An 8250-nucleotide genomic window follows, 5' to 3' on the forward strand; every position below is an offset into this window, starting at 1 on the left:
CTTAGCACAGTCACACTGCAGTTACCATAGCACAGTTTTTACTCTAATACTCTTTCCATGAATCAATAATTGACAGTCTAGATGTGGCTAATGCATTCCCTGTAGATCTTATTGAAAACAAGAAGCAGAATTAAATCAAGATAGGCCAATTAGCAAAGATATATAGTTCCTTTTTTAGGTGTTTGTGAAGATTGGTTGACTGATCCAACCAGAAAACGGCAGAGACATCACAGTAGCAAAAACGACTACACTCATTTGAATGTTGACTAGTCCAAGGAAAGATAGACCATATTCCAAACAGACACTTACTGGATTTGTTACGTTCCATTTCCTTAATATAAACAAAGTTGATGGTACTAAAAACATTGATATCGAAGCGCTTAGGTTCTATGAGAAAAATTGGCAAGTCCTATTCTGCATATCGACGGGCACTTAACATAAAACCACCAACATTTACAGTGAAACCTCGATATAACGACACCCCACGGTGCACTAATAAACACTCGCTATAGCGAATTGTCGCTTTACCGGAGGTGAAGCAAATAATAGCCAATATACCTGTTGCGAACAGATATACAGGAACAGGAGTGGTGCGGCGACAGATAAACATCTATCCGATAAACGTAAGCATAAATCCAGACGAAAGGCGATGTTTTTTTGCATCACTAAATTTCCTTACTCAAATAACGACCAACTATTCGAACAATTTATAAGCGCCGCACTGAATAAAAATCATGCAAAGCATTGTTTTGTCATCATTATATTTATCGAACGACAGTTTACTACATAAATTTGAGACTGAGCACTCCATTAACTTCATTTCTAACAGATCGCTAGCAATTACAGAGGTTAAGGAGTCTTCATGAAAGTCTTCCGGCGGTGAAACCCTCGCTATGGCGAGAGCCAACACCGAAAGGGACTCGTAAAAACGAATTTTTTAACACGCTTGTTATAGGGTCAATTGACGGTGCATCGGCTATCTCTCGTAATAGCGGGGGTGTCGTTATAGCCCGTACTCGCTTTAACGAGGTTCCACTGTACTTCAGTGCTATTTGTCTAGTTGCCACACATATGCCCACCTCAATAGTTTTTGTTGATGAAGTTTAAGTTCTAATGCCGTGGAGTTATCTATCTAAAATAATCCTAGGGCAAGAAAAAGTTTTGTTAAATTGTTTATAATGCTCGTGTGAGTTTATTTCAAACGCGTGAATAAATTTTTTTTTGGACCTGGATCCGATGCTTGATTTTCGGAGCTGGATCTTCAGATATTTTTGGATCCAAATGCTTTCTCTAATTCCTGCTAGGAAACAAAGTAGCTTTCAAATTATTTTTTTTAATGATAAAATCTTTACACGCTCAGGATCTAGACTGCTACACTTGCGTTTGGAAATAAAAAAAGGTTTCAATCTTCATAAAAACCATTGCCTGAATTTTAATATTCCTCACATAAGTTTCCCCTGAACTTTGCCACTTTCGCATTGCATACTGACTTGTGTTTCTCCGGCAAATGCTTCAGTTGCGGTCAACGATTTTGCACTTCATCGGGATAATATCACGTCACAGTGCACGCACATGGTTCTCTTTATGCCACTAAAATGTTTCTACAGAAGGAAAGACATTTTTAACGGTATATCACTAAATTAAATTGGAACTGCGCAATTTGCAACACAATTCACAATGTTTAGAACAACAGTAGCATTACGTGCAATGAGCTGCAAAAACAGAACGAGATGACCGCTCGGCAAGAGGAAGAGGTGGGCAGCAGAAGTACGTGAAGGATAGGTGGAAGGGAAGGAGTGCGCTCCCCCATCTTTCAAGCAATGAGGCAACAAATGAGGGAGTCAAGGATGAACATGTCAGATCTTGCTATTTTGTGATGCTGTTGGCTTCAAAGTGAAGCCGGTCCATCTATGTGATATACATATACAGTTGGCGTTTCCAGGCTGTATATTCTTGTTTGACTAATGCCACTAATATAATACTAATGCCACGCCTGTTTCTTTGAAAATTTTGCTTATTGGACAATGTTGAATATTGGTATAGTCTTATTATAACTAAAAATAACTTCGTTTCAATAAATTTGACCTTAAAAAACCTAAATATGTTAGAAATGTGATGCATTCGGCCTCATTCTTTTTTAAATCCTGTGCACGTCATCCAATTGCTGAAAACTATCGAGACATCTTCAGGTCCAAAAAGTCACTCACCTCGTATTTGTTCTCCAGAAATGGAGAATTGAAGCAGGTAACAAAATATTGATCAGGTATAAATAAATCAAATCCTGTCATATTGCTGTCCAGGAGTACATAGTTATAGGCAGTAGAGTAGCCAGGATTTTGAAATGGGGGGTTATCTGGAGATTTCTGGGCCCTTTGGGGTGTATGGAAAATATCCCAGGGTAAAGGGTCCCGGAGTCCTCTCTTTGCCGCTTTTAAAGGCCCAAGGGGGAATTGTACCTGGAAAACCCCCGTGGCTACGTCGCTAGTTGTCGGAGACCCATCAGAGTTGAAAGCGATGATACATAGGACGCACTTTCAGAAAAACCTTGCAATTGTACTGCAGTACATTTTTCCAGTGATCTAGGCGGTAGGACCTCCTGAAGTATTGCTGATTCCTCCTAAAACACCCTTATATATACCCTATTGTTTATACCCTGGCCAGGTATACCAATCCATACCTTCATTAACATCAATCATACCAGCAAGAAGACTTCATTAGGTAGGTTGTCTGCTTTTGTTACCAGTTAATCGCATGCTCTTACTCTGACTTTTGTAGTTCCAATGTTGCTTGGAGTCAGCACTTGGAAGCCTGTGACCACACCTGCTCGCCACAGCTGTAACAAACCATTCTGCTGTTGGATCTCATCTTGAAGCTGCCCTCCTCTTTGCCACGATTGCTGATGCTGTGCCTTCTGCTGGTAAGGTGAGAAATTTCCAGAGTTCACTCCCCATCCATTTTTGGAGTTCTTGTTCTATTGAGTGAAACTGCTACCCCATTATCTGATGTCCACTTCTGCTCCCTAACAAGCTAATGCCGATTTTAAAAATACATTTCATACACGGTTAATTCACAACAAAGAATATATGTATCAGATTAGTAAGCAAATTTTCTTGAATTTTATGTTAAGAGTGTTTAAACTCTACCCTTGTATTTTATTTTGAAGTTAGCATCATAGTAGTGGCAATTAATGAAAATAATTTCCTAGGGAAGAGGACTTTGCCGGTTTTTGTTTCAGCATATTCATTATTTTGATATTTTTTTTAGTTAACTGAGAAGTTGTAATTGCTCAAAGCATTCACAGGCAATGGGAATGCAAATATTCTGTGCATATGAAAATATATGCTGCCACAAACACGAGCAAAAGAGTCTTCCTAAGGCGGTTCTGGTACGACAATGCTACTCGTAAAATTAAATTTCTAAAAGGCTATGATACATCAAAAGTATGGAGAAACTTCGATGTAATAACACAGTATTATACTGCTTGCCTCCTGTATTCGAACAGGTTTTTCTCTCCATGTCATCAAGGTAAATAATGATCTTAACAAGATTCACTAGTGCCTGCAACAGAACACCAGCATCCACAGATCAAGTCTGATACAAAACTGAAATTTCAGCTTATTATATGGATTATGTGGATACACATACCACAACAATAAATCAACACCAGACACCTGTCTGCTCTATGCATTCAATCCCATGAATACATTGGCGCATACATACGACATATGAGAAAACATATCACATCTATTTTACTAATAAATAATCAAAATTTGAGAAAAATGAGGATTCACGAACCTTTGTGCTTCGGTATGACGATTGATGCCATGGTTCGGAGAGTACATGAGAGGTCCTATGATCCAATATTTTCATTATATAAAATTTTAATCTCGCGGCTGAGCTTAAAGCCACCAAGTGCATCCACCGGGTTGCGGATGGTGAGTCGACCTTTAGATATAGAGGTTAGCTGCGAGATAAGCGAGTTCTCTCGTCGAATAAGCAGTCGTGGACAAAAAGCGGCGGTATTCTGAGGGGGTATTGGGCTACCCTTGGGTAAGGTAGGCCATTTAAAAGATACCAAAACCTGTGAAGATACCTTGACTTGGCGACTGGGGGCCGCCAATAATTATGCCTCTCATCACCCGGGGGAGAGGGCAGCAGCTCTTCTACACATGTGCGAAGGTGGAGACCATACTGGTCGGTACAGCGACACACATTCCACTAAGGGCGTGGTAACATTTACTTTAATGGCTGTAGTACTGCGATGTGGAAGGCAAGGGGAAACCACCACATTATCATCCCGAGGAGTCACAGCTACTCCACTCAATTTATATAATGACATGATGGAATTCTCTCGGGTAAAATATTCCGGAGGTAAACTAGTCCCCCATTCGGATCTCCGGGCGGGGACTACTCGAGAGGGTACATCGGTCAAACGAGATAGAATGTTACGGATAGGAACATGGAACGTCAGATCACTTCGTACCTGCGGTAAGCTAGAGAACTTGAAGGTGGAGATGCGATGAATGAACCTCGATGTATTAGGCATCAGCGAAATGAAGTGGCCCCAGGAAGGAGACTTTTGGAGTGGAAGCTACAGAATGATACACACGGGATCGCTAAATGGTAATGCTGGAGTAGGCATAATGCTTAGAAAGAGCGCCGGGATGCGTGTTAAAAGCTACCTGCAGTTTAATGAAAGGATAGTAATGGTGAAAATAGATACTAAACCCGTAGCTACTGTAGTGGTACAGGTTTACATGCCTACGTCAGATTATGAAGACGAAGAAGTAGAAGATGTCTACCAAGATATAGCGGAAGTTATCAAGCAGGTAAGAGGGGAAGAAAATCTTATTATTTTAGGGGACTGGAACGCTGTCGTCGGCGAAGGTCAAGACGGAATAATAACTGGGAAATATGGGTTGGGTAACTGAAATGAAAGAGGAGAAAGGCTAATTGAATTCTGCACCGAGCACAGGCTAGTGGTTGCCAACACTTTATTCAAAAATCCCGTGCGAAGAAGATACACGTGGAAGATGCCACGAGACCGTAGAAGATTCCAAATCGACTACATTCTAGTGAAACAAAGATTCAGGAACCAGGTGAAAGACTGCAAAAGCTATCCAGGGGCAGATATCGATAGTGACCATAACCTAGTTATGATGAAATGCCACCTTAAATTTAAAAAGTTGAAGAAAGCCGTGAAAAACATATGGCAGGTTGAAAAATTGAGGGAGGTTCAGCAATAACTGGCTTTTAAAGAGGCTGTAGAAAATAAAATAGGGGAGGATCCGACCAACAAACCAATGGAAGAGAGTTGGAAAACCATTAGAAGTGGTCTGCAGGCGGCAGCTGAGGAAGTTATTGGTAAAAGAAGAGTCGTTATGAAAAAACCATGGATCACGCAGGAAGTATTAGATCTCATTGAAGAAAGAAGAAAATACAAGGCTGCGAAAACAGAGGAAGAACAGAATCGTTACAAGAGGATAAGGAACGAAATATGTCGTAAAGCGCGGAAGGCTAGAGAAACGTGGATGAAAAGCATTTGCGAAGACGTGCAAAACAATCTTAAACATGGAAAAGTAAAGGCCGCTTATAGGATAGTGAGGAACCACTTTAAGGAAAGGGGCGTAAGATGTAATACCCTTAGGGACAAAAACGGAGAACTATTGATTGAAACCGAAGAATAAGGGAAGAGATGGAAGGAATATCTGGAAGATTTGTACAAAGGAAGTCGCCTCAGAACGAATGCTATCGAAAACGAGAGGGAAGTGGATGCCGATGACATGGGAGCCCCAATTTTAAGATCGGAATTTGATGCGGCTGTAAGAGACCTCAGGATAAATAAAGCGTCTGGCATTGATGACATTCCTGCAGAACTAATCAAAAATTCAGGAGAGAAGACGTTGAACCAGCTATACAAAATCATTAGTGAAATGTATACGACAGGTGAGATACCAAAGGATTTCGAGAGGAACATTATAATCCCTATTCCTAAGAAGAAACGAGCGGAGAAGTGCGAAGATTTTAGGACCATAAGCCTTACTACACATGCATCAAAGATACTGACAAGGATCATCTATAGAAGAATAGAACGAAAAGCAGAAGAGTAGTACTTGGATGAGGACCAATTTGGATTCAGAAAAAACAAAGACACAAGGGAAGCAATATTGGCCCTAAGACTGCTCATAGAAAAGAGAATGGAAAAGAACAAGCCAACATTCGTTGCGTTCGTGGACTTAGAGAAAGCATTTGATAACGTGGATTGGAGCACAATGCTTGGAATCCTAAAGGAAATTGGGGTTCTTTATAATGACAGAAGAATCATCCACAGTTTATACAAAAACCAAGTAGCCGTGATAAAATCAGGGCCCAGCTGTGAAGAAGCAAGAATTAGGAAAGGAGTGCGACAAGGCTGTACACTGTTACCCATAATTTTCAACGTTTACATTGAAAAAGCCATTAATGAAATCAAAGAAAAGGAATTGGGAGTGAATATCCATGGAGAAAAAATTAGCATGCTAGGATTTGCCGATGACATAGCCGTTATAGCAGAAACAGAGAAGGATTTGAAAAATATTCTGGTTAATATGCGTAGGGTAATGAGTAGATATCAACTGAAAATAAGCACGAAGAAAACCAAGATCTTAGTATGCAGCAGAAGAGAAGAAGTCAAGACCAACATTAAAATAGGGAGGCAAAAACTGATGGAGGTGGATGAATTCTGTTATTTGGGAAGCAAGATAACTAGTGACGGGAGAAGCAAGAAAGAAATTATCAGCAGCATAGCCCAGGCGAAGAGAGCATTCCACCAAAAGAGAGACATGCTTACAGCGGGAAACTTAAATATGGAAGTAAAGAAACAATTTATAAGAACCTACATCTGGAGTATGCTCCTATATGGAAGTGAGGCATGGACAATGACCGCAGCGGAGAAAGCAAGGATAGAGGCCTTTGAAATGTGGTGCTACAGAAGAATGATGAAAATCAAATGGATCGACCGAGTTAGTAACGAAGAAGTCCTAAGAAGGGTAGGAGAGAAGAGAAGCCTCATGAAAACCTTAATAAGAAGACGGAACAACCTTATAGGCCACATCTTGAGACATGATGGCCTGATGAAGACAATCGTCGAAGGACAGGTGGAAGGCAAGAATGGAAAAGGAAGACCTCGAACAAAATATATGGAACAAGTAAAGAGAGATGTGAAAGAGAAGAAATACGTAGGAGTGAAAAGATTAGCTGATAGGAGAACTGAGTGGAGAGCTGCGTCAAACCAATCCTAGGATTGTTGACCAGTGATGATGATGATGAAAATTTTAATCTGCCAAAAGAGTTCGTCCCCCTAGAGTGGTTGCACAGAAGTTATATTTAAAGCGGAGAATGATCACAGAAAACTAATCGAAGTTATCGATATGAGTTAAGACTGATCTTACCGGGAAGGTCCGAGTCTTTCAACAAGAAGTATTGCTCCCGTCTTGGGAAAGTTTGCGGCGATCCTATTGACGGCATAATTAGTTAGCCAAAATTTCACGATATCCATATCAATGATGCACCTAAAATCACAAATTGCCAATCGTATTGGAAGAATGTCTGTTAAAAATATCAAACTTTGAAAACAAATGTTATTACAAAGAAATCAGATCATTACATGCCATTACTCACAAACAACATCATGAATGGAATTTGGCTTTCAGTAATGAAGATATTCAGCGGATTTTTTACGACTGGAAAGTAAACTCATATTCGGATGCACGAGGAATATTAAATTTCGATGGAAGAAGTAAATGAACTACGCAGTAACTGAACATCGCGCCTGGTGGTCAATGCGTTTATGTCCCGGTAGGTGTCATTAATGTTGGCCGCTGGTTTTCAAATACGAATCGGTCAGCGACATTTGGCCAGTCAACCGCATGACTGTCTCAAGCATTTTATACAGCTTACAGAAGCAGTTAAAATATTTTCTTAAATTTACAAAACTGGTTTTTATTAATAAAACTTGTTTTTGATACCTTCCGTGGTCGAAGTACGAACGAAGTAAGGAAATTATTACATCAAGCGCAAATTCATGTCTCCACCTTTTCTGTTGGAGCATGTAAAAACCTTATTATGATAATCCACTAGTCCGTACAGTTATTTTTGCGGAAAAACGTTAATTTTTCTGTATCATATGTCGTCCCGGTATGAACGAACTAGTCATGCTTTGTAAGAGAAGGAAAGTATCACTTTGTGAATGTGTGTTAACACTCGCGTGTT

General features: G+C 40.1%; 1 long non-coding RNA gene across 1 annotated transcript; it reads right to left on the reverse strand.

Annotated features, from left to right (window-relative positions):
* Positions 1-2766: 2766 nt before the first annotated feature.
* Positions 2767-7776, reverse strand: LOC124153414. Its single transcript, XR_006863640.1, has 3 exons — positions 7660-7776; positions 7431-7550; positions 2767-3027 (listed from the first exon to the last, which is right to left on the reverse strand). It is a non-coding gene; the product is annotated as an uncharacterized LOC124153414 (long non-coding RNA).
* Positions 7777-8250: the final 474 nt, after the last annotated feature.

The sequence above is a fragment of the Ischnura elegans genome, chromosome 1, assembly GCF_921293095.1.
Source record: "Ischnura elegans chromosome 1, ioIscEleg1.1, whole genome shotgun sequence".
Lineage (NCBI taxonomy): Eukaryota > Metazoa > Arthropoda > Insecta > Odonata > Coenagrionidae > Ischnura > Ischnura elegans.